General features: G+C 43.3%; 1 protein-coding gene across 2 annotated transcripts in view; it reads left to right on the forward strand.

Moving 5' to 3' along the window:
* Positions 1–26,478, forward strand: part of LOC106601886 (vasorin) — a 56,222-nt gene that overhangs the window by 23,929 nt on the left and 5,815 nt on the right. Inside the window, exon 3 of one of the 2 annotated variants that reach the window (XM_045715648.1) lies at positions 15,103–15,223. The exons of the other annotated variant lie outside the window; for it this stretch is intronic. The gene's annotated coding sequence lies outside the window, so the exon portion shown is untranslated. The remainder of the gene's footprint in view (positions 1–15,102; positions 15,224–26,478) is intronic. 2 annotated transcript variants of the gene reach the window in all.

A 26,478-nucleotide genomic window follows, 5' to 3' on the forward strand; every position in this document is an offset into this window, starting at 1 on the left:
GGTGTGTGTATAGACAGTATGGACAGTATGTGAATGGTGTGTATAGACAGTATGTTCAGTATGTGAATGGTGTGTATAGACAGTATGTGAATGGTGTGTATAGACAGTATGGACAGTGTGTGAATGGTGTGTATAGACAGTATGGACAGTATGTGAATGGTGTGTATAGACAGTATGTTCAGTATGTGAATGGTGTGTATAGACAGTATGTTCAGTATGTGAATGGTGTGTATAGACAGTATGTGAATGGTGTGTATAGACAGTATGGACAGTATGTGAATGGTGTGTATAGACAGTATGTGAATGGTGTGTATAGACAGTATGGACAGTATGTGAATGGTGTGTATAGACAGTATAGACAGTATGTGAATGGTGTGTGTATAGACAGTATGGACAGTATGTGAATGGTGTGTATAGACAGTATGTTCAGTATGTGAATGGTGTGTATAGACAGTATGTTCAGTATGTTAATGGTGTGTATAGACAGTATGTGAATGGTGTGTATAGACAGTATTTTCAGTATGTGAATGGTGTGTATAGACAGTATGTTCAGTATGTGAATGGTGTGTATAGACAGTATGTGAATGGTGTGTATAGACAGTATGTGAATGGTGTGTATAGACAGTATGTGAATGGTGTGTATAGACAGTATGTACAGTATGTGAATGGTGTGTATAGACAGTATGTTCATTATGTGAATGGTGTGTATAGACAGTATGTGAATGGTGTGTGTATAGACAGTATGTTCAGTATGTGAATGGTGTGTATAGACAGTATGTTCAGTATGTGAATGGTGTGTATAGACAGTATGTTCAGTATGTGAATGGTGTGTATAGACAGTATGTTCAGTATGTGAATGATGTGTATAGACAGTATGGACAGTATGTGAATGGTGTGTATAGACAGTATGTTCAGTATGTGAATGGTGTGTATAGACAGTATGTTCAGTATGTGAATGGTGTGTATAGGACAGTATGTGAATGGTGTGTATAGACAGTATAGACAGTATGTGAATGGTGTGTATAGACAGTATGTTCAGTATGTGAATGGTGTGTATAGACAGTATGTTCAGTATGTGAATGGTGTGTATAGACAGTATGTTCAGTATGTGAATGGTGTGTATAGACAGTATGTTCAGTATGTGAATGGTGTGTATAGACAGTATGTTCAGTATGTGAATGGTGTGTATAGACAGTATGTTCAGTATGTGAATGGTGTGTATAGACAGTATGTGAATGGTGTGTATAGACAGTATAGACAGTATGTGAATGGTGTGTATAGACAGTATAGACAGTATGTGAATGGTGTGTATAGACAGTATGTTCAGTATGTGAATGGTGTGTATAGACAGTATGTTCAGTATGTGAATGGTGTGTATAGACAGTATGTTCAGTATGTGAATGGTGTGTATAGACAGTATGTTCAGTATGTGAATGGTGTGTATAGACAGTATGTGCATGGTGTGTATAGACAGTATGTGAATGGTGTGTATAGACAGTATGTTCAGTATGTGAATGGTGAGTGTATAGACAGTATGGACAGTATGTGAATGGTGTGTATAGACAGTATGTGAATGGTGTGTATAGACAGTATGTACAGTATGTGAATGGTGTGTATAGACAGTATGGACAGTATGTGAATGGTGTGTATAGACAGTATGTTCAGTATGTGAATGGTGTGTATAGACAGTATGTGAATGGTGTGTATAGACAGTATGGACAGTATGTGAATGGTGTGTATAGACAGTATGTGAATGGTGTGTATAGACAGTATGGACAGTATGTGAATGGTGTGTATAGACAGTATGGACAGTATGTGAATGGTGTGTATAGACAGTATGGACAGTATGTGAATGGTGTGTGTATAGACAGTATGGACAGTATGTGAATGGTGTGTATAGACAGTATGTTCAGTATGTGAATGGTGTGTATAGACAGTATGTGAATGGTGTGTATAGACAGTATGGACAGTGTGTGAATGGTGTGTATAGACAGTATGGACAGTATGTGAATGGTGTGTATAGACAGTATGTGAATGGTGTGTATAGACAGTATGTTCAGTATGTGAATGGTGTGTATAGACAGTATGTGAATGGTGTGTATAGACAGTATGGACAGTATGTGAATGGTGTGTATAGACAGTATGTGAATGGTGTGTATAGACAGTATGGACAGTATGTGAATGGTGTGTATAGACAGTATAGACAGTATGTGAATGGTGTGTGTATAGACAGTATGGACAGTATGTGAATGGTGTGTATAGACAGTATGTTCAGTATGTGAATGGTGTGTATAGACAGTATGTTCAGTATGTTAATGGTGTGTATAGACAGTATGTGAATGGTGTGTATAGACAGTATTTTCAGTATGTGAATGGTGTGTATAGACAGTATGTTCAGTATGTGAATGGTGTGTATAGACAGTATAGACAGTATGTGAATGGTGTGTATAGACAGTATGTGAATGGTGTGTATAGACAGTATGTGAATGGTGTGTATAGACAGTATGTACAGTATGTGAATGGTGTGTATAGACAGTATGTTCATTATGTGAATGGTGTGTATAGACAGTATGTGAATGGTGTGTGTATAGACAGTATGTTCAGTATGTGAATGGTGTGTATAGACAGTATGTTCAGTATGTGAATGGTGTGTATAGACAGTATGTTCAGTATGTGAATGGTGTGTATAGACAGTATGTTCAGTATGTGAATGATGTGTATAGACAGTATGGACAGTATGTGAATGGTGTGTATAGACAGTATGTTCAGTATGTGAATGGTGTGTATAGACAGTATGTTCAGTATGTGAATGGTGTGTATAGACAGTATGTGAATGGTGTGTATAGACAGTATAGACAGTATGTGAATGGTGTGTATAGACAGTATGTTCAGTATGTGAATGGTGTGTATAGACAGTATGTTCAGTATGTGAATGGTGTGTATAGACAGTATGTTCAGTATGTGAATGGTGTGTATAGACAGTATGTTCAGTATGTGAATGGTGTGTATAGACAGTATGTTCAGTATGTGAATGGTGTGTATAGACAGTATGTTCAGTATGTGAATGGTGTGTATAGACAGTATGTGAATGGTGTGTATAGACAGTATAGACAGTATGTGAATGGTGTGTATAGACAGTATAGACAGTATGTGAATGGTGTGTATAGACAGTATGTTCAGTATGTGAATGGTGTGTATAGACAGTATGTTCAGTATGTGAATGGTGTGTATAGACAGTATGTTCAGTATGTGAATGGTGTGTATAGACAGTATGTTCAGTATGTGAATGGTGTGTATAGACAGTATGTTCAGTATGTGAATGGTGTGTATAGACAGTATGTGCATGGTGTGTATAGACAGTATGTGAATGGTGTGTATAGACAGTATGTTCAGTATGTGAATGGTGAGTGTATAGACAGTATGGACAGTATGTGAATGGTGTGTATAGACAGTATGTGAATGGTGTGTATAGACAGTATGTACAGTATGTGAATGGTGTGTATAGACAGTATGTACAGTATGTGAATGGTGTGTATAGACAGTATGTACAGTATGTGAATGGTGTGTATAGACAGTATGTGAATGGTGTGTATAGACAGTATGTGAATGGTGTGTGTATAGACAGTATGTTCAGTATGTGAATGGTGTGTATAGACAGTATGTTCAGTATGTGAATGGTGTGTATAGACAGTATGTGAATGGTGTGTATAGACAGTATAGACAGTATGTGAATGGTGTGTATAGACAGTATGTAAATGGTGTGTGTATAGACAGTATGTTCAGTATGTGAATGGTGTGTATAGACAGTATGTTCAGTATGTGAATGGTGTGTATAGACAGTATGTTCAGTATGTGAATGGTGTGTATAGACAGTATGTTAATGGTGTGTATAGACAGTATAGACAGTATGTTAATGGTGTGTATAGACAGTATGTTCAGTATGTGAATTGTGTGTATAGACAGTATGTGAATGGTGTGTATAGACCGTATGTGAATGGTGTGTATAGACAGTATGTGAATGGCGTGTATAGACAGTATGTTCAGTATGTGAATGGTGTGTATAGACAGTATAGACAGTATGTGAATGGTGTGTATAGACAGTATGTTAATGGTGTGTATAGACAGTATGTTCAGTATGTGAATGGTGTGTATAGACAGTATAGACAGTATGTGAATGGTGTGTATAGACAGTATAGACAGTATGTGAATGGTGTGTGTATAGACAGTATGTTCAGTATGTGAATGGTGTTTATAGACAGTATGTGAATGGTGTGTGTATAGACAGTATGGACAGTATGTGAATGGTGTGTATAGACAGTATGTTCAGTATGTGAATGGTGTGAATATACAGTATGTTCAATATGTGAATGGTGTGTATAGACAGTATGGACAGTATGTGAATGGTGTGTATAGACAGTATGTGAATGGTGTGTGTATAGACAGTATGGACAGTATGTGAATGGTGTGTATAGACAGTATGTTCAGTATGTGAATGGTGTGTATAAACAGTATGTGAATGGTGTGTATAGACAGTATGTTCAGTATGTGAATGGTGTGTATAAACAGTATGTGAATGGTGTGTATAGACAGTATGGACAGTATGTGAATGGTGTGTATAGACAGTATGGACAGTATGTGAATGGTGTGTATAGACAGTATGTTCAGTATGTGAATGGTGTGTATAGACAGTATGTTCAGTATGTGAATGGTGTGTGTATAGACAGTATGTTCAGTATGTGAATGGTGTGTATAGACAGTATGTTCAGTATGTGAATGGTGTGTGTATAGACAGTATGTTCAGTATGTGAATGGTGTGTGTATAGACAGTATGTTCAGTATGTGAATGGTGTGTGTATAGACAGTATAGACAGTATGTGAATGGTGTGTATAGACAGTATAGACAGTATGTTAATGGTGTGTATAGACAGTATGTTCAGTATGTGAATGGTGTGTATAGACAGTATGTGAATGGTGTGTATAGACAGTATGTGAATGGTGTGTATAGACAGTATGTGAATGGTGTGTATAGACAGTATGTTCAGTATGTGAATGGCGTGTATAGACAGTTTAGACAGTATGTGAATGGTGTGTATAGACAGTATAGACAGTATGTGAATGGTGTGTATAGACAGTATGGACAGTATGTGAATGGTGTGTGTATAGACAGTATGGACAGTATGTGAATGGTGTGTATAGACAGTATGTTAATGGTGTGTATAGACAGTATGTTCAGTATGTGAATTGTGTGTATAGACAGTATACAGTATGTGAATGGTGTGTATAGACAGTATGGACAGTATGTGAATGGTGTGTATAGACAGTATGTTAATGGTGTGTATAGACAGTATGTTCAGTATGTGAATGGTGTGTATAGACAGTATGGACAGTATGTGAATGGTGTGTGTATAGACAGTATGGACAGTATGTGAATGGTGTGTATAGACAGTATGTGAATGGTGTGTGTATAGACAGTATGGACAGTATGTGAATGGTGTGTATAGACAGTATGTGAATGGTGTGTATAGACAGTATGTTCAGTATGTGAATGGTGTGAATATACAGTATGTTCAATATGTGAATGGTGTGTATAGACAGTATGGACAGTATGTGAATGGTGTGTATAGACAGTATGTGAATGGTGTGTGTATAGACAGTATGGACAGTATGTGAATGGTGTGTATAGACAGTATGTTCAGTATGTGAATGGTGTGTATAAACAGTATGTGAATGGTGTGTATAGACAGTATGTTCAGTATGTGAATGGTGTGTATAAACAGTATGTGAATGGTGTGTATAGACAGTATGGACAGTATGTGAATGGTGTGTATAGACAGTATGGACAGTATGTGAATGGTGTGTATAGACAGTATGTTCAGTATGTGAATGGTGTGTATAGACAGTATGTTCAGTATGTGAATGGTGTGTGTATAGACAGTATGTTCAGTATGTGAATGGTGTGTATAGACAGTATGTTCAGTATGTGAATGGTGTGTGTATAGACAGTATGTTCAGTATGTGAATGGTGTGTGTATAGACAGTATGTTCAGTATGTGAATGGTGTGTGTATAGACAGTATAGACAGTATGTGAATGGTGTGTATAGACAGTATAGACAGTATGTTAATGGTGTGTATAGACAGTATGTTCAGTATGTGAATGGTGTGTATAGACAGTATGTGAATGGTGTGTATAGACAGTATGTGAATGGTGTGTATAGACAGTATGTGAATGGTGTGTATAGACAGTATGTTCAGTATGTGAATGGCGTGTATAGACAGTTTAGACAGTATGTGAATGGTGTGTATAGACAGTATAGACAGTATGTGAATGGTGTGTATAGACAGTATGGACAGTATGTGAATGGTGTGTGTATAGACAGTATGGACAGTATGTGAATGGTGTGTATAGACAGTATGTTAATGGTGTGTATAGACAGTATGTTCAGTATGTGAATTGTGTGTATAGACAGTATACAGTATGTGAATGGTGTGTATAGACAGTATGGACAGTATGTGAATGGTGTGTATAGACAGTATGTTAATGGTGTGTATAGACAGTATGTTCAGTATGTGAATGGTGTGTATAGACAGTATGGACAGTATGTGAATGGTGTGTGTATAGACAGTATGGACAGTATGTGAATGGTGTGTATAGACAGTATGTGAATGGTGTGTGTATAGACAGTATGGACAGTATGTGAATGGTGTGTATAGACAGTATGTGAATGGTGTGTATAGACAGTATGTTCAGTATGTGAATGGTGTGTATAGACAGTATGTGAATGGTGTGTTTAGACAGTATAGACAGTATGTGAATAGAAAAGGTGTGTACAGCAGTAGTTATATAGGATGATCCATGACTAGACTACAGTATATACATATAAAGTGGGTGAAACAGTATGTAAACATTATTACAGTGACCAGTGTTCAATGACTATGAACTACTGTTTGTCTGTTGTTTCCCCTCAGTCCTTCCCATTTACAGCAGTACATTTACATTTACGTCATTTAGCAGACGCTCTTATCCAGAGCGACTTACAAATTGGTGCATTCACCTTATGATATCCAGTGGAACAACAACTTTACAATAGTACATCTATATCTTTTTGGGGGGGAGGGTAGTGGGGGGTTAGAAGGATTACTATATCCTATCCCAGGTATTCCTTAAAGAGGTGGGGTTTCAGATGTCTCCGGAAGGTGGTGATTGACTCCGCTGTGCTGGCGTCGTGAGGGAGCTTGTTCTACCATTGGGGTGCCAGAGCAGCGAACAGTTTTGACTGGGCTGAGCGGGAACTGTGCTTCCTCAGAGGTAGGGAGGCGAGCAGGCCAGAGGTGGATGAACGCAGTGCCCTTGTTTGGGTGTAGGGCCTGATCAGAGCCTGAAGGTATGGAGGTGCCGTTCCCCTCACAGCTCCGTAGGCAAGCACCATGGTCTTGTAGCAGATGCAAGCTTCAACTGGAAGCCAGTGGAGTGTGCGGAGGAGCGGGGTGACGTGAGAGAACTTGGGAAGGTTGAACACCAGACGGGCTGCGACGTTCTGGATGAGTTGTAGGGGTTTAATGGCACAGGCAGGGAGCCCCGCCAACAGGGAGTTGCAGTAATCCAGACGGGAGATGACAAGTGCCTGGATTAGGACCTGCGCCGTACTAGCTGCTAACACCAGCCTCCTGCATCCCAGCCTCCTGCATCCCAGCATCCTGCCTCCCAGTCTCCTGCATCCCAGCCTCCTGCATCCCAGCCTCCTGCATCCCAGCCTCCTGCATCCCAGCCCAAGTCAGACTACACGGCCATATAGTAGTGGCCCTTGTGGACAAATATCTCCTTCATGACCTTCAGGGTTCAGCTTAACACTGTGACGCCTTCCTGCTCCCCAACAAGCCATCAAATCCTCACTCCTCAACCCCCTACCACCTCAAAGGAAGAGCCATCAGTGAGAGAGAGAGAGAAAGAAAAAGGGAGAGAAAGGGGGAGAGAAAGAGTTCTCACACAGAGAGGTGTCTACGTCGGTTTGCCTTTTTACGCCACATTGGCGTGTGACAGATGGTGCTCGGGTCAAGCAGAGTGGTCTCCAAGGCTTGGGGTCAGCGTGTATGGGTCAGTTGTAAACTTAGTAAAGAGGCCAGGGGGCTAGTAGCTGTTTAAACTGACTGACCTGGGAACAGTGGCAAACCAGCCTTCTAGGACAAGAGCCAGTCTCTCAAGAATAGTCACAATCTAAATCGGATCCAGAGTCAGAAAACCAAGTGTATCAGTTGTATAGTAGCTGTCCCTAACTGACATCAGACCTGCGTGTTAGCATTCTAATCTAATTGTGTTCATTATCTAGTAATTCTATGTCCCTGACTGACATACAGTGTACGACTGGAGCAGGACAGTGTTGTACATTTGAGTCATTTAGCAGACACTCTTATCCTGAGCCACTTACAGTAGTGAGTGCATACATTTGATCTCATACTGGTCCCCCCTTCCTGGCGTGGCAATCCTAGCGTGGCAAGCACCATGCTCTACCAACTGAGCTACAGGGGACTCCATAACCAGAGACAGTCTCTATCTGAAGAAAAGTCACAGTTTAAATCTGATCCAGAATCAGATCAGGAAACCAGTTTTTTTTTCACTAGACAGAGACAGGTGTTAGGGTATGGGATCAAACGTTAGTTCAAAACCCATCACAAAGGAAAGGAGGATACAGACCTATCCATTGTTCTGGTCTCTGCACGCTTTGTATGAATGAGATATTTTTGTATGGTAAAGATCAGACGCCTAATGGGCTAGTCTCTCACCACGTGTCTGTATAAAGAGCTGTGATTGGATAATCAGCCAATTGACCACAGGGATGGTAGGTGTGTAACAGAGGGCTGCTTTGTGTCCATGTGAGTGGGTTGTGACCTCACGGACATTATTAGTCAGAAAGTTCAAGGGTCACAGGGCTGGGTCACCTCATCAGTGCTGACTGAGGGAGGCGACGGCAGCTATGTGTCAATACCTATACGATCTACAAAGAGCAAGACAGAGAGTTAGTGTGTGTGTGAATCTCATCCAAAGGGATCTTGTCGGGCATCTAGAATCCCTTCCTCTGCAGTATGTTTAGAGAAAGATAGGAGAGGAAATAGACAACATTTCCTTTAGGGTTTAAACTGAACCTCAGACCTTAAAGCTCAGAGGAGGTATAGACATCTGTTAACACAGACTATTGTCTGGCCTGGCCATCGTCTGCCTCTCTTCTCCTCTCCCGGCCTCGCTCCCTGGGAATGTAGCAGCCAAGGCAGCTCTGGAGCGCGGAGGATTTAGCCTGGGTCGCATGAGTTGTACAGACACACTTTGGAGGTTTTGGGTTTCGAAATGCCCTGGAGGAGTGCAGAAAGTGCACCTGTTGTGGCGGTGGGGCCGGTAGGTGGGCAGGAGGCTCAGGTGTGTGTGTTTCTGTCTCAGCATGTGTGTGTGTGTGTGTGTGTGTGTGTGTGTGTGTGTGTGTGTGTGTGTGTGTGTGTGTGTGTGTGTGTGTGTGTGTGTGTGTGTGTGTGCCTGTGTCAAACAGGCTGTTATCTGTCTGTCTCGGTGGAGGGTTACACAAAGGACACAGTCGCTTTAGCAGCAGTGGAAACAGCCAATCTGACTCTGACCCCTGACCTCTAGGAATAGTAATCTGGCTCATTGCTCTCAAGTCTTTGTTTTCCTGGCTCATTGCTCTCAAGTCTTTGTTTTCCTGGCAGGTGATGATTATCTAATGAGATGTATTAGTTAGGCCAGGGTTTCCCAAACCTCTCCTCAAGCACCCCTAGCCATTCCATCTATTTCATGTGTTTCAGTATAAGCACATCTGATTGGTCAACCAATCACCAAGCACTTCACGAGTTGATTCAGGTGTGCTAGTTCTTCGAATATATCCAATCAGTGGAAATGTTGAGGGTTTAGGAAACACTTCATTAGGAAGAAGAGATGAGTGACTATGACAGGTTTCACCAACTGCAATGCTATGAGGAGCCATTGCAGTTACCAATGTGTTGCAGATGCTCTCTCAACCATTGTGTGTTTACTGGTGTGTAGCCATCTCTGGTGGTGCTGGTGACCAGTGTTTACTGGTGTGTAGCCATCTCTGGTGGTGCTGGTGACCAGTGTTTACTGGTGTGTAGCCATCTCTGGTGGTGCTGGTGACCAGTGTTTACTGGTGTGTAGCCATCTCTGGTGGTGCTGGTGAACAGTGTTTACTGGTGTGTAGCCATCTCTGGTGGTGCTGGTGACCAGTGTTTACTGGTGTGTAGCCATCTCTGGTGGTGCTGGTGACCAGTGTTTACTGGTGTGTAGCCATCTCTGGTGGTGCTGGTGACCAGTGTTTACTGGTGTGTAGCCATCTCTGGTGGTGCTGGTGAACAGTGTTAGGTGCTGGTGAACAGAGACTAACCCAGTTAGGGAGTCTGAAGGAACACACAATGCTGAGTTACTAGGGAGAGAGATGGTATGCTGAGTTACTAGGTAGAGAGATGGTATGCTGAGTTACTAGGCAGAGAGATGGTATGCTGAGTTACTAGGTAGAGAGATGGTATGCTGAGTTACTAGGGAGAGAGATGGTATGCTGAGTTACTAGGTAGAGAGATGGTATGCTGAGTTACTAGGGAGAGAGATGGTATGCTGAGTTACTAGGCAGAGAGATGGTATGCTGAGTTACTAGGCAGAGAGATGGTATGCAGAGTTACTAGGTAGAGAGATGGTATGCTGAGTTACTAGGGAGAGAGATGGTATGCTGAGTTACTAGGGAGAGAGATGGTATGCTGAGTTACTAGGCAGAGAGATTGTATGCTGAGTTACTAGGCAGAGAGATGGTATGCTGAGTTACTAGGCAGAGAGATGGTATGCTGAGTTACTAGGGAGAGAGATTGTATGCTGAGTTACTAGGCAGAGAGATGGTATGCTGAGTTACTAGGCAGAGAGATGGTATGCTGAGTTACTAGGTAGAGAGATGGTATGCTGAGTTACTAGGGAGAGAGATGGTATGCTGAGTTACTAGGTAGAGAGATGGTATGCTGAGTTACTAGGGAGAGAGATGGTATGCTGAGTTACTAGGCAGAGAGATGGTATGCTGAGTTACTAGGTAGAGAGATGGTATGCTGAGTTACTAGGTAGAGAGATGGTATGCTGAGTTACTAGGGAGAGAGATGGTATGCTGAGTTACTAGGCAGAGAGATTGTATGCTGAGTTACTAGGCAGAGAGATGGTATGCTGAGTTACTAGGCAGAGAGATGGTATGCTGAGTTACTAGGGAGAGAGATTGTATGCTGAGTTACTAGGCAGAGAGATTGTATGCTGAGTTACTAGGCAGAGAGATGGTATGCTGAGTTACTAGGCAGAGAGATGGTATGCTGAGTTACTAGGCAGAGAGATGGTATGCAGAGTTACTAGGTAGAGAGATGGTATGCTGAGTTACTAGGGAGAGAGATGGTATGCTGAGTTACTAGGTAGAGAGATGGTATGCTGAGTTACTAGGCAGAGAGATTGTATGCTGAGTTACTAGGCAGAGAGATGGTATGCTGAGTTACTAGGCAGAGAGATGGTATGCTGAGTTACTAGGGAGAGAGATTGTATGCTGAGTTACTAGGCAGAGAGATGGTATGCTGAGTTACTAGGCAGAGAGATGGTATGCTGAGTTACTAGGCAGAGAGATGGTATGCTGAGTTACTAGGCAGAGAGATGGTATGCTGAGTTACTAGGCAGAGAGATGGTATGCAGAGTTACTAGGTAGAGAGATGGTATGCTGAGTTACTAGGGAGAGAGATGGTATGCTGAGTTACTAGGTAGAGAGATGGTATGCTGAGTTACTAGGCAGAGAGATTGTATGCTGAGTTACTAGGCAGAGAGATGGTATGCTGAGTTACTAGGCAGAGAGATGGTATGCTGAGTTACTAGGGAGAGAGATTGTATGCTGAGTTACTAGGCAGAGAGATGGTATGCTGAGTTACTAGGCAGAGAGATGGTATGCTGAGTTACTAGGCAGAGAGATGGTATGCTGAGTTACTAGGCAGAGATGGTATGCTGAGTTACTAGGCAGAGAGATGGTATGCTGAGTTACTAGGCAGAGAGATGGTATGCTGAGTTACTAGGCAGAGAGATGGTATGCTGAGTTACTAGGCAGAGAGATGGTATGCTGAGTTACTAGGCAGAGAGATGGTATGCTGAGTTACTAGGCAGAGAGATGGTATGCTGAGTTACTAGGCAGAGAGATGGTATGCTGAGTTACTAGGCAGAGAGATGGTATGCTGAGTTACTAGGCAGAGAGATGGTATGCTGAGTTACTAGGCAGAGAGATGGTATGCTGAGTTACTAGGCAGAGAGATAGTATGCTGAGTTACTAGGTAGAGAGATGGTATGCTGAGTTACTTGGCAGAGAGATGGTATGCTGAGTTACTAGGCAGAGATGGTATGCTGAGTTACTAGGTAGAGAGATGGTATGCTGAGTTACTAGGCAGAGAGATGGTATGCTGAGTTACTAGGCAGAGAGATGGTATGCTGAGTTACTAGGCAGAGAGATAGTATGCTGAGTGCCTAGCTACTAGAGTCCTTTTATGCTGGGACCTTGTCTTCTAATGGAACAATGCTAGTAGTCTAAAGCATTAATTACAGTCTGATCTCCACTACTACAGAGCCAGAGATCAGTCCTCCAGGGTATAACACTGTTACCCCTGTTAGATTCACTGCAGCAGTGCAGCATCCCACTAGCATTGGGCTCAAGCAGTTTCTATGGATTTACTGCAGTGTACAGCACTAGGGACGTGTATACATAACAATCAGAAAAGATCACCTCAGCAGCCATGGAACACTGGTGTTGAGGTCTATCTGCCCCCTGTGACCCCCTCCTCTTACCCCCATCCCCCTAGCTGCTGTCCTGTGAGATGAAACAGGAGCACCCCCACGCACCACCCATCCGAACTCCACTGTCAGTGCCCCCCTCCCCCTGACCACAGCTGGACCCTGTTACCCACAATGCACCGAGTCAGGGTCGTCCCTCAACATGACAGCGCCATCCCATAAACCAGGGCCCCCCTAGACAGGACGGAGAGCAGCAAATGATAAATGGGTAAAAGGAGGAAAGGGGATTATTGAGAGGAAATGGAGGGAGTAAAGTAGAACAGAAGAAAAGAGAGCAGAGTTCTGGGGGAGTTAATGAATTCTGCCGGGTCAATCCACGAAGACACTTATTGTTGATGTCCCCGGATAGTTTGGTAAACTGAAACTCCACCTTTAAGTGTGGTGCACAGCCAATGACAACATGTAGCTAGGTTAGTGAAGTATACAGTCAATGAAAACATGTAGCTAGGTTAGTGAAGTATACAGTCAATGACAACATGTAGCTAGGTTAGTGAAGTATACAGTCAATGAAAACATGGAGCTAGGTTAGTGAAGTATGCAGTCAATGAAAACATGGAGCTAGGTTAGTGAAGTATACAGTCAATGAAAACATGGAGCTAGGTTAGTGAAGTATACAGTCAATGAAAACATGGAGCTAGGTTAGTGAAGTATGCAGTCAATGAAAACATGGAGCTAGGTTAGTGAAGTATACAGTCAATGAAAACATGGAGCTAGGTTAGTGAAGTATACAGTCAATGAAAACATGGAGCTAGGTTAGTGAAGTATGCAGTCAATGAAAACATGGAGCTAGGTTAGTGAAGTATGCAGTCAATGAAAACATGGAGCTAGGTTAGTGAAGTATACAGTCAATGAAAACATGGAGCTAGGTTAGTGAAGTATACAGTCAATGAAAACATGGAGCTAGGTTAGTGAAGTATGCAGTCAATGAAAACATGGAGCTAGGTTAGTGAAGTATACAGTCAATGAAAACATGTAGCTAGGTTAGTGAAGTATACAGTCAATGACAACATGTAGCTAGGTTAGTGAAGTATGCAGTCAATGAAAACATGGAGCTAGGTTAGTGAAGTATACAGTCAATGAAAACATGGAGCTAGGTTAGTGAAGTATACAGTCAATGAAAACATGGAGCTAGGTTAGTGAAGTATGCAGTCAATGAAAACATGGAGCTAGGTTAGTGAAGTATACAGTTACTGAAAACATGGAGCTAGGTTAGTGAAGTATACAGTTACTGAAAACATGGAGCTAGGTTAGTGAAGTATACAGTTACTGAAAACATGGAGCTAGGTTAGTGAAGTATACAGTTAATGATAACATATAGCTAGGTTAGTGAAGTATACAGTCAATGAAAACATGTAGCTAGGTTAGTGAAGTATACAGTTAATGAAAACATGGAGCTAGGTTAGTGAAGTATGCAGTATAATAATGTCAGCTATGCTAACCACAGCGTTGTGCAACGTGTGTAATGCAATGCAGAGTATTTTGTACTTGTGTAAGAAATGTGCTGAAGTATTTATGATGTTGTGCACCGTTGGCCATACTTGTTTAACTTGCCGTTGAATCTATAAGGGTTGAGGGGGGAGGGAGCAGGGAGGGAGGGAGGGAGGGAGCAGGGAGGGAGGGAAGGAGGGAGGGAGGGAGGGAGGGAGGGAGGGAGGGAGGGAGGGAGGGAGGGAGGGAGGGAGGGAGGGAGGGAGAGAGGATGGATAGAGGGAATTGTTGATGGAGAAAAGGAGGTAGAGACTAATATGAAAGAGACGGGGGAGGAAGAGAAAGAAATTGAAGAACTTGTTTTCCCTCTTCTGCAATACGATCAAGGCTTTCGGTGACCATGCCAAGTACACTTGCAGCTTGTTATCCAGTGAATGATAATAACAAATGTAAATTATAAACTGCTTTTCTCTCCCAAGGTGCTATGCAACCTAGTAGTAAGAAGAGATGGATCTTGACATCGGAGAAAGCACAGTTGGCGAAGAATCTTCAGTCTGACACAAATAACTTTCTGTCCGTTCTGACTTTACTGGAACAAGCCTTAGAGAGAGTTCAGTCAAAGATTAATCTGGCAATATAGAGAATAGAGAGAAGAAAAGGAAGGAGGGGGTAATGATTTTACGACATCTGTCAGGGACAATGAACCTCTGGCAGCCACAGTATCTTTGTAGTGGTGTGAAGGGGGGGTTACGGCGGCAATACCGTGAAACGAACTTTGCAAGCTGCTGCACACAACTCTCTCTCTGGTATATTTCAGGCCCACCACAAGAAAAGGGCCTGCTCAGGCCACATCCCAACATGCTATCCCAGCTCTCACTACCAGCCTGATGGATGGCAGGAGATTTTATTCCTTCAAACGGGCGCTTAACGAATGTCAGGTCTGCTTCGCCTCCACATCCTGCCTTTCTCACTAGGCTCTGATGTTTAATCTTCCCCTCTCTCTCCTGCTCTTTCTCTCCCTCCATCTCCCTTTCTTTCTCTCATTGACCCCCGTTGTCTGAGATTGATGGTTTTGACCAGGACTGCCCCCTGCTAGGACAGCGTGAGGGCCGTACCATTAGAGAACCGCAGCCAGGGGCATGAGGGAAAGATGACACAGCGTTAAGATCTTAGAAGTGACAGCTTCTCCACATGGCCCTGGCTCCTGTCCTTTCGCTGGAGTTAAGGGCTCTTGACATTGGGCCCTGGGCCTGGGAGGCCCTGTGAAGCTATAATTGCTGAGGCTTCACGACTCTCTCTCATGCAGGCTAGACCTTTAAACCCATCTCAGCCTCCACTTGACTGACTAGTGACAGGACCGACCCTTCTTTCTGTTTCTCCCTGCTTGTTGGACCTTTGTTTTCTATCCCTCTCTCCTTTTGGTTCCCCCTGTTTTCTTGCTTTTACCTCTATGTCTTGAGAAGAAAAAGAGGGACAGAGAGTGAGAGAGCAGGGAGAGAGAGAAAGAAAGTCCTTCTTCCATTTCTCCGCTCCTCTTCTGTTTATTTACATTTTCAGCACTCAGCCACATGTTTTTCTTGCACAGTGTTACGCAGAGATGTTGCCATGCATACTCTCCTCTACCACAGCCTAGCTAGGCTAGCTCCTGGCCTGAAGCACCGGCAGCGCCGCACATTCATCTGCTTTTTATAATACATACGGTCCAATTCAAACCCAGAGAGCACAGATGTTACAACTCTAGTTGTGTAATGAGAGTAGGAACAAAGAAAGCCCTACTCCCATAGAGATACATATTGTTATGTACTACTGTATTTAGTCATTTTAGTCATTTTAGTCATGTATGTCCTCTCTAGTGTTCTGTGTCATTCTGTGCTTACTCCATCCACACATACAGTCAGTCAAGTCCCTAGTCTGTTGAGATTTTCCCCGTTTTTCTTGGGAAATGTATAGCTTTCCTAAAGGGGAAACGTCCTCTTAATCTAATGTTGCAAGAGCCGAGTGTGTGTTTGTAGACAGATGAGACTCGGAGGAAGCTCCCTTTCAAACTCAGCTGCTGCACAGGAATGTTTCAAGTTTAAACAGAGAGGAGGCAAAGAGCGGTGGAGACAGCAGAGAGGAAATGACAAGCCCTAGGAGGAGAGAAGCTGATGCTCAACGGCTGCATTCCTCCCAGGATGATAGCAGACCTGGGTTCAACCACTGTCCGAAATCTTCCAAATACTTTGAGCGTTTGCTTTGGAGTGCCAGGTGGGCGTGGTTTTCACTTTAAGGACTTTTCTCTAGTATTTGAAATACTATTTGAGCTCAGATGTGGAACAGACATGACTGTGTGGCAGGTGGTGGAGTCTGTATTCTATACATTTCTATCTGCACCGTTCTGAACATTTCACCTTTTATTTCACCTTTATTTAACCAGGTAGGCTAGTTGAGAACAAGTTGTCATTTACAACTGTGACCTGGCCAAGATAAAGCAAAGCAGTGCGACACAAACAACAACACAGTTACACAATAAATAGGCCATAGTGGCAAAATAATTACAATATAGCAATTAAACACTGGAATGGTAGATGTGCAGAAGATGAATGTGCAAGTGGAGATACTAGGGTGCAAAGGAGCATGATAAATAAATAAATACAGTATGGGGATGAGGTAGTTGGATGGGCTATTTACAGATGAGCTATGTACAGGTGAAGTGATCTGTGAGCTGCTCTGACAGCTGGTGCTTAAAGTTCGTGAGGGAGATATGAGTCTCCAGTTTCAGAGATTTTTGCAATTCGTTCCAGTCATTGGCAGCAGAGAACTGGAAGGAAAGACGACCAAAGCAGGAATTGACTTTGGGGTTCACCAGTGAGATATACCTGCTGGAGCGCTTGCTACGGGTGGGTGCTGCTATGGTGACCAGTGAGCTGAGATAAGGCGGGGCTTTACCTAGCAAAGACTTATAGACGATCTGGAGCCAGTGGGTTTGGCAACGAATATGAAGCGAGGGCCAGCCAACGAGAGCATACAGGTCGCAGTGGTGGGTATTATATGGGGCTTTGGTGACAAAACGGATGGCACTGTGATAGACTGCATCCAATTTTCTGAGTAGAGTGTTGGAGGCTATTTTGTAAATGACATCGCCGAAGTCGAGGATCGGTAGGATGGTCAGTTTTATGAGGGTGTGTTTGGCAGCATGAGTGAAGGATGCTTTGTTGTAAAATAGGAAGCCGATTCTAGATTTAATTTTGGATTGGAGATGCTTAATGTGAGTCTGGAAGGAGAGTTTACAGTCTAGCCAGACACCTAGGTATTTATAGTTGTCCACATATTCTAAGCCTGCCCCGGCCTCATGGCTCCCTCTCTGCCTGCCCCGGGCCTCATGGCTCCCTCTCTGCCTGCCCCGGCCTCATGGCTCCCTCTCTGCCTGCCCCGGCCTCATGGCTCCCTCTCTGCCTGCCCCGGCCTCATGGCTCCCTCTGGGCTATCAGATTCTCTGGACCCTGGTCAGAATGAGGCACAGTAAAATAAACATAGACCCCAGAGAGCAAGAATCACAACATTGGGTTTCTTTGGAAAATATTCCAAACTTCATCTACATAGCTCCCCTCCTTACGTCTCTCTCGCTTTCTTTCATGTCGGCCTCCCCTCTCTCTCCTCCTCTCCCGACACTCATACCTCCATCTATACTGCATGGCTCCCTTGATCTTGTGTATTCTGGCCCTGCTCCCCTACACCCGTCCCCCGTCTCTTGCCTGTATCCTCCAGCGCCTGTATCCTCCGGCTCCCTCTGTTCAGGGAAAGGTGTGATTGGCTGATGTTTGTTCTGTACTGCATACTGCTGTATGTGTCTATGTTGTGACAGATCTCGGTTCAAATAGTATTTTTTTTCTTTTAAATACTTTGGGTGTTCGATTGAGTCTGCCAGATGATCGGGGATTGCACTTTAGGGACTATTCTATTGCGCCAGGCAAACTTGCAAAATGTCTGTTTTTACCATCCTCCAACTGTTGCTAGAGTTTCCCTTTCCCCAGCCTTCATTCCCTGTTATTCTTTCCCAATCCCTTTTTCTCTTTTCTCTACACACAGCACAGCAGATCCATAAAGCCACACAGCACAGCAGATCCATAAAGCCACACAGCACAGCAGATCCATAAAGCCACACAGCACAGCAGATCCATCCAGCCACAGAGCAGATCCATCCAGCCACACAGCACAGCAGATCCATAAAGCCACACAGCACATCCATAAAGCCACACAGCAGATCCATAAAGCCACACAGCAGATCCATCCAGCCACACAGCACAGCAGATCCATCCAGACACACAGCACAGCAGATCCATCCAGCCACACAGCACAGCAGATCCATCCAGCCACACAGCACAGCAGATCCATCCAGCCACACAGCACAGCAGATCCATCCAGCATATCCATCCAGCACAACAGATCCATCCAGCACAACAGATCCATCCAGCACAACAGATCCATCCAGCACAGCAGATCCATCCAGCCACACAGCACAGCAGATCCATCCAGCACAGCAGATCCATCCAGCCACACAGCACAGCAGATCCATCCAGCCATCCAGCACAGCATATCCATCTAGCCACACAGCACAGCATATCCATCCAGCACAGCAGATACATCCAGCACAGCAGATCCATCTAGCCACACAGCACAGCAGATCCATCCAGCACAGCATATCCATCCAGCCACACAGCACAGCATATCCATCCAGCACAGCAGATCCATCCAGCCACACAGCACAGCAGATCCATCCAGCCACACAGCACAGCAGATCGATCCAGCCACACAGCACAGCATATCCATCCAGCCACACAGCACAGCAGATCCATCCAGCCATCCAGCACAGCAGATCCATCCAGCACAGCATATCCATCCAGCCACACAGCACAGCAGATCCATCCAGCACAGCAGATCCATCCAGCCACACAGCACAGCATATCCATCCAGCACAGCAGATCCATCCAGCACAGCATATCCATCCAGCCACACAGCACAACATATCCATCCAGCACAGCAGATCCATCCAGCCATCCAGCACAGCAGATCCATCCAGCCACACTCTTCCCTGTCTTTCCATCTACCTCTTCTTCATTTCCCAACCCTGTAATAGTACCAGCCGTCCTGCTTTTTATTATAGGCTGTATATCATGAGAAGAGCCCGGGTTCATGTCTCTCTGTTGACTATTATAGGCTGTATATCATGAGAAGAGCCCGGGTTCATGTCTCTCTGTTGACTATTATAGGCTGTATATCATGAGAAGAGTCCGGGTTCATGTCTCTCTGTTGACTATTATAGGCTGTATATCATGAGAAGAGCCCGGGTTCATGTCTCTCTGTTGACTATTATAGGCTGTATATCATGAGAAGAGTCCGGGTTCATGTCTCTCTGTTGACTGTTATAGGCTGTATATCATGAGAAGAGCCCGGGTTCATGTCTCTCTGTTGACTATTATAGGCTGTATATCATGAGAAGAGCCCGGGTTCATGTCTCTCTGTTGACTATTATAGGCTGTATATCATGAGAAGAGTCCGGGTTCATGTCTCTCTGTTGACTATTATAGGCTGTATATCATGAGAAGAGCCCGGGTTCATGTCTCTCTGTTGACTATTATAGGCTGTATATCATGAGAAGAGTCCGGGTTCATGTCTCTCTGTTGACTATTATAGGCTGTATATCATGAGAAGAGCCCGGGTTCATGTCTCTCTGTTGACTATTATAGGCTGTATATCATGAGAAGAGCCCGGGTTCATGTCTCTCTGTTGACTATTATAGGCTGTATATCATGAGAAGAGCCCGGGTTCATGTCTCTCTGTTGACTATTATAGGCTGTATATCATGAGAAGAGTCCGGGTTCATGTCTCTCTGTTGACTATTATAGGCTGTATATCATGAGAAGAGTCCGGGTTCATGTCTCTCTGTTGACTGTTATAGGCTGTATATCATGAGAAGAGTCCGGGTTCATGTCTCTCTGTTGACTATTATAGGCTGTATATCATGAGAAGAGTCCGGGTTCATGTCTCTCTGTTGACTATTATAGGCTGTATATCATGAGAAGAGTCCGGGTTCATGTCTCTCTGTTGACTATTATAGGCTGTATATCATGAGAAGAGCCCGGGTTCATGTCTCTCTGTTGACTATTATAGGCTGTATATCATGAGAAGAGTCCGGGTTCATGTCTCTCTGTTGACTATTATAGGCTGTATATCATGAGAAGAGCCCGGGTTCATGTCTCTCTGTTGACTATTATAGGCTGTATATCATGAGAAGAGCCCGGGTTCATGTCTCTCTGTTGACTATTATAGGCTGTATATCATGAGAAGAGCCCGGGTTCATGTCTCTCTGTTGACTATTATAGGCTGTATATCATGAGAAGAGCCCGGGTTCATGTCTCTCTGTTGACTATTATAGGCTGTATATCATGAGAAGAGCCCGGGTTCATGTCTCTCTGTTGACTATTATAGGCTGTATATCATGAGAAGAGCCCGGGTTCATGTCTCTCTGTTGACTATTATAGGCTGTATATCATGAGAAGAGTCCGGGTTCATGTCTCTCTGTTGACTATTATAGGCTGTATATCATGAGAAGAGCCCGGGTTCATGTCTCTCTGTTGACTATTATAGGCTGTATATCATGAGAAGAGTCCGGGTTCATGTCTCTCTGTTGACTGTTATAGGCTGTATATCATGAGAAGAGCCCGGGTTCATGTCTCTCTGTTGACTATTATAGGCTGTATATCATGAGAAGAGCCCGGGTTCATGTCTCTCTGTTGACTATTATAGGCTGTATATCATGAGAAGAGTCCGGGTTCATGTCTCTCTGTTGACTATTATAGGCTGTATATCATGAGAAGAGCCCGGGTTCATGTCTCTCTGTTGACTATTATAGGCTGTATATCATGAGAAGAGCCCGGGTTCATGTCTCTCTGTTGACTTTTATAGGCTGTATATCATGAGAAGAGCCCGGGTTCATGTCTCTCTGTTGACTTTATGGCTTAACCAAAGGAAAAACTCAAGCCACGTTTTAGAAACTTCAGCAAAGTCACACATAAGCCGAATGAAGTCATAGTGAAGAACCTGCTAGTAGAAAACTCTATTTAATTTAGAAGAACTTTATTTTCCTGTGAGGGAAGTTCTATACACATGTAATGTTGAAGTGCAGTTCAGGCGGACCACCAGTTAGTTACATGAGCAGAAATCCATTACAATCCACTGAATTCCATTATCAGTCCATTATAATGCATTCCCCCAGGTGTTGTGTTTAAACCCATGGGATAACTGCGACCCCTCACCCCTACTACCCATTACACTGTGGTCAAATGGCAGACTGTACCTCCATCAGATGCTATCTTCACTGTCTGAACAAGATTTTCCAGAAACAATTACTAGGTCTATACCTAATGCTGACTGGGTCCAACACAGTACTTTTTGCATTGTTGGCAAAAAGAAAAGCTAAGTTAGTACTTTTTGCACTGTTGGCAGAAGTTAAGAGGTATTTCTCACAGAGTTAGCAGGTGTTGGCTGTCGATAGTTGTTAGTGAGTTAGCTGCTGGCTACTTTGTTAACCTGACCCAATGGCACAATACTAAAGCTACTTTATTGGTATTTGGCTGTAGAACAATACATCTCTGCCCAGCCTTGGCTTTAACATGTAATGACTTGGAACAATAGGAATGTGTAGCTCAGGGAAAGCATCCAAGATATTACCACTACACCTCTCTTCTTTAATGTCATCCGGTTTCAAGGAACTACAGGGGAAAAAAACTTTTTCATATCAAGTGTTATGATTTCCAGGAAGAGTGGAAAGAGAAAAGAGAGGTATGCTGAAAGAGGAGGAAAATACATACCACAGTGGTGGCGTGATGTGAAGGGATGATACTGGGCTAGAAATTAACTTTGATGGCCTTTGTGTCCCCCCCCTCCTTCCTCTTTCCCCTGCCTCCCAGCCCTTACATCTCCTCTCCAACTCTTGACATTCGAGGCCGTGTTTTTCAGTAAAGAAAATGTACAAGCGAAATAAAGAACTGTAAAAGAGAACAGGGAAACTCCAGAGAGGAAAAACAGATTGCAGATATGCAGTGCAAGTGTACTCGGTGGCTCCGTTTCAACCGTAATATCTACTTGGCACAAGCCTTGTGCATTTTTGGTAGTTTTATACGGCCGCAACTAAAACCGGCTTTTGGAGGAAAAGATCGCATGGCTGCCAGTGAATTAATGAAACGCTAGCCGCAAGAATGTAAAAAACCTGCTCTGTTTCCTTCTGCAAAGTTCATCATATGTCATGTCCATCATCAGTGGGGCTCAGTGGTTATAACAGTGTTATTACACACAGGCGCATACAGCTTGTGTTGCCTGCTGAGAGTAGGAGCTAGAACGAGAGAGAACAGAGAGAGTGAGGGATAAAGGTGAAGATGATGATGGTTCATTCATCGTTAGAGAGACAAGGAAGCAGAGCCAACTTTTCAGACAGATAAACGTGGATAAAAGATTTCCAGACTCTGGCAACAACGTGGCAATGGCACACAACCAAACAACCAGATTATTCTTCAATGTGACGCAGAAGCAACTAGACTAAGTGGAATAAATTCAATCAGTAATTAACTTGAACAGCGTGATCAGCTATAAGATAATGACTTGTGTGGGCAGGCGGCTACAGTATGACCTAATGCAGGACGTGATAATGTGTCTCTCTGCAGGCAAAAGACTCATATATCAAAGAGTTAGCAGAGAGAGAGAGGACCTTGAGAATGACTGGCAATGTTTGGAAAAAGTGGAAGGGTAAGGGCGGAAGTTACCGTAACCATGGTGGCACTATCTCTGTAGCTCAGGGTTGTGTTTTCAGATGGGAGAGTGTGATCTCTGCCTCACAATGTTGCTACAAGGTTGCAGCAAAGTTGTGCATTGGCTGAACGGGTGGGTCAGTGCTACAAGTGAGTAAAGACAGACAGCGAGGCAGAAAGGAAGAGAGAGATAGAAAGGAAAATGAATATGGGAAAGTTTCAGTCATTGTCTAGGACATTTTTAGTGTTGTACCCTTTCAACCCCTCAAGCAACTCAGAACAGAGTGTTCTCTGGGAGTATTATGTGTACATTTGTCATGACAAACCCTACTATACAAGAACAATCCAGGTAGTACCCCAAACAGTAACCAGTACCATTAAAACAGCGCTTAAGAAACTCCCTTAAGTGAAGAAATTCAACCTGAAGGTGTCTACAACTTCCACTCACACAGCGAGCAGTCAACTTAAATCATTAAAAACAATCTAAATGTTGAAACCTGCTTTCCAAATAAAAGCAGAGTTAAAGAGAAAGTGAAAACACTGCAGGTGGAAAAGGAATAGTTGAATATAAATCAGATGATTGTGTCTGCGTGGCTCATGTTTAAAGGGAGAGAAAATAATGGCCACCGTCGCAGTCTCCCTGCAGTGTACAATAAAACTAAGCTTGGCGTATTTCACCCCAACATGAACTGCGGATATTAAACCCCCCACACTGTCCTTATAAGCCCAGAGAGCGAGAGAGAGAAAGGTAGGGAGGGAGAGAAAGAGAGAAGTAGGGAGAGAGAGAGAGAGAAGGGGAGGACAGAAGGAATGAAGAAAGATTGAAAATCTTTATTTTACTCTCTCCTCGCTCAAGGCCACTAACCCGTGCGATTAATCCTCGGAACGAAGGATGATAAACGTCTTCAATGACTCACTTGAGTGACTCGTCTTCCCTTTATATGCCAGCCATTCCCCCCTCTTTCTTTCCTCCCTTCCCTCGCTCTCTTTCAACTCAAGTCTAAGTTATGTGATCTTACAGGTGTTCTGTCTCGGGCCTGAATATGCTGGGTCTCAAGTGAATCAGGGGTGTAAATTACTTCACATGCCCATCTGACACTATCCTCCCTTTGGATACAAAAGCACCTCTCTCAGCATCTCTGAGTTTCTACTGTATTTCTCAGACGTGTTTAGTAAGGAGCGTTTGCCAAAGTTTTGAGTAATGACAATATTGTAATTTTAGGTTATTTATACTGAGCGTTTGTCAGGAAAGCAGCTCCAGGATATCGATAAGGACACAAGTTTAGAGCACCGCAAGCTAAATCACACACAGATGCATGTGCACACATGCACTATATCGTATATCACATAATTACAGTCACAGACAGAGACTTGGTACAGTTGTAAAAGTGGAGAAATGAGAGGGAAACAAGGAGCTGTTTGTACTAACAGCAGGTATAAAACCGCTAAGAGCAGGTATAAAACCGCTTACAGCAGGTATAAAAGAGCTAAGAGCAGGTATAAAACCGCTTACAGCAGGTATAAAACAGCAGGTATAAGAGCTAACAGCAGGTATAAAACAGCAAACAGCAGGTATAAAACAGCAGGTATAAAACAGCAAACAGCAGGTATAAAACAGCAGGTATAAAACAGCAGTTATAAAACAGCAAACAGCAGGTATAAAACAGTTAACAGCTGGTATAAAACAGCAGGTATAAAACAGCAAACAGCAGGTATAAAACAGCAGGTATAAAACCGTTAACAGCAGGTATAAAACAGCTAACAGCAGGTATAAAACAGTTAACAGCAGGTATAAAACAGCTAACAGCAGGTATAAAACAGCAGGTATAAAACAGCTAATAGCAGGTATAAAACAGCTGACAGCAGGTATAAAACAGCAGGTATAAAACAGCAAACAGCAGGTATAAAACAGCAAACAGCAGGTATAAAACAGCAAACAGCAGGTATAAAACCGTTAACAGCGGTTAACAGCAGGTATGAAACCGTTAACAGCAGGTATAAAAGAGCTAACAGCAGGTATAAAAGAGCTAACAGCAGGTATAAAAGAGCTAACAGCAGGTATAAAAGAGCTAACAGCAGGTATAAAAGAGCTAACAGCAGGTATAAAAGAGCTTACAGCAGGTATAAAACAGCAGGTATAAAACAGCAGGTATAAAACAGCAAACAGCAGGTATAAAACAGCAAACACAGGTATAAAACAGTTAACAGCAGGTATAAAAGGTACAGTGAAATGCTAACACGCTAGCTCCCTCAACAATGCAGTACAATATCTATATCAATAATAATAAAAACGTTGAATCTAAAATAATAAGTCATAGAGGAAGGTAGTATCCATAGTAATAAAACGGATCTAATAAGATATACAGTATAGATGATGAATGTGTAATGATCAAGTAGAACTGTGTTCCAAATGTAAAGTGGGTAGTGTCTTTACGCAGTTGAATAGAAGTATCAAATCCAACAGCAGTGTTGACTATGTGTGTGCATGTGTGTGGTTGTGTATGTTGGTGTGTAGTTGTGTGCAAGGGTTGGACGTGTGGAGAGTCAGTGTAAACAGTCTCTAAGGTGCAGGTAAACAGCTAGGGTCAGTTGTTCAACAGTCTGATGGCCTGGTGGTAGAAGCGGTCTCGGAGCCTGTTGGGCCGAGACCCGATGCTCCGATTCCATATGCCAGATGGTAACAGTCCGTGGCTTGGGTGACTGGAGTTCTTGACAGGCTTCATGGCCTTCCTCAGACATCGTAATCTGAACAATTTGTGTGTGTGTTCGTGCGTTTGTCTGTAACGTGGTTTCACGGGCTAAAGAGTTTGACGTAAACATGGAGAAAATGGTTAAATGTGCTTCCTGTTCAACCACAGTGTGTGAAGAACTGTAAATGGTAGTGGGTGGGCTGTCCAGACCCTGACAGACAGACAGACAGACAGACAGACAGACAGACAGACAGACAGACAGACAGACAGACAGACAGACAGACAGACAGACGTGTTTACCAGTCCACAGCACCAAGTACTACAAGGACCTATAGCAAGGTTTATGTTAATGAAGCAGCTACCAAACCTGCTACCACAGTAACTAACAATCTGTTCTAGGAGAATACCTCAGAAAGGAAAACAACATCCATGATCCACATCCATTCTTCAGTGTCTGATACAATACTATCAAGTTCAAGTCACCTTGGTCAGACTGTGGCAACATTAGATAGAGAGTAGCAAAGGGACATTTCTTTCCCCTGAGTCCAGTGGAAAATGACTCAAAGCCCTGAGGTCACTGCCGTACTACGGCCCATTGTTTGAAGAGCCCTGTGTCAAGAGACCACGTCTTTGATCCTTCATGTGTGCTCAGTCTAGACGACGATAATAACCCCACATATTGTGCTAACCACATGAAAAAAGAGAAACTAATACATCATA

Source organism: Salmo salar, chromosome ssa03 (assembly GCF_905237065.1).
Source record: "Salmo salar chromosome ssa03, Ssal_v3.1, whole genome shotgun sequence".
In the NCBI taxonomy this organism is placed as follows: Eukaryota; Metazoa; Chordata; class Actinopteri; order Salmoniformes; family Salmonidae; genus Salmo; species Salmo salar.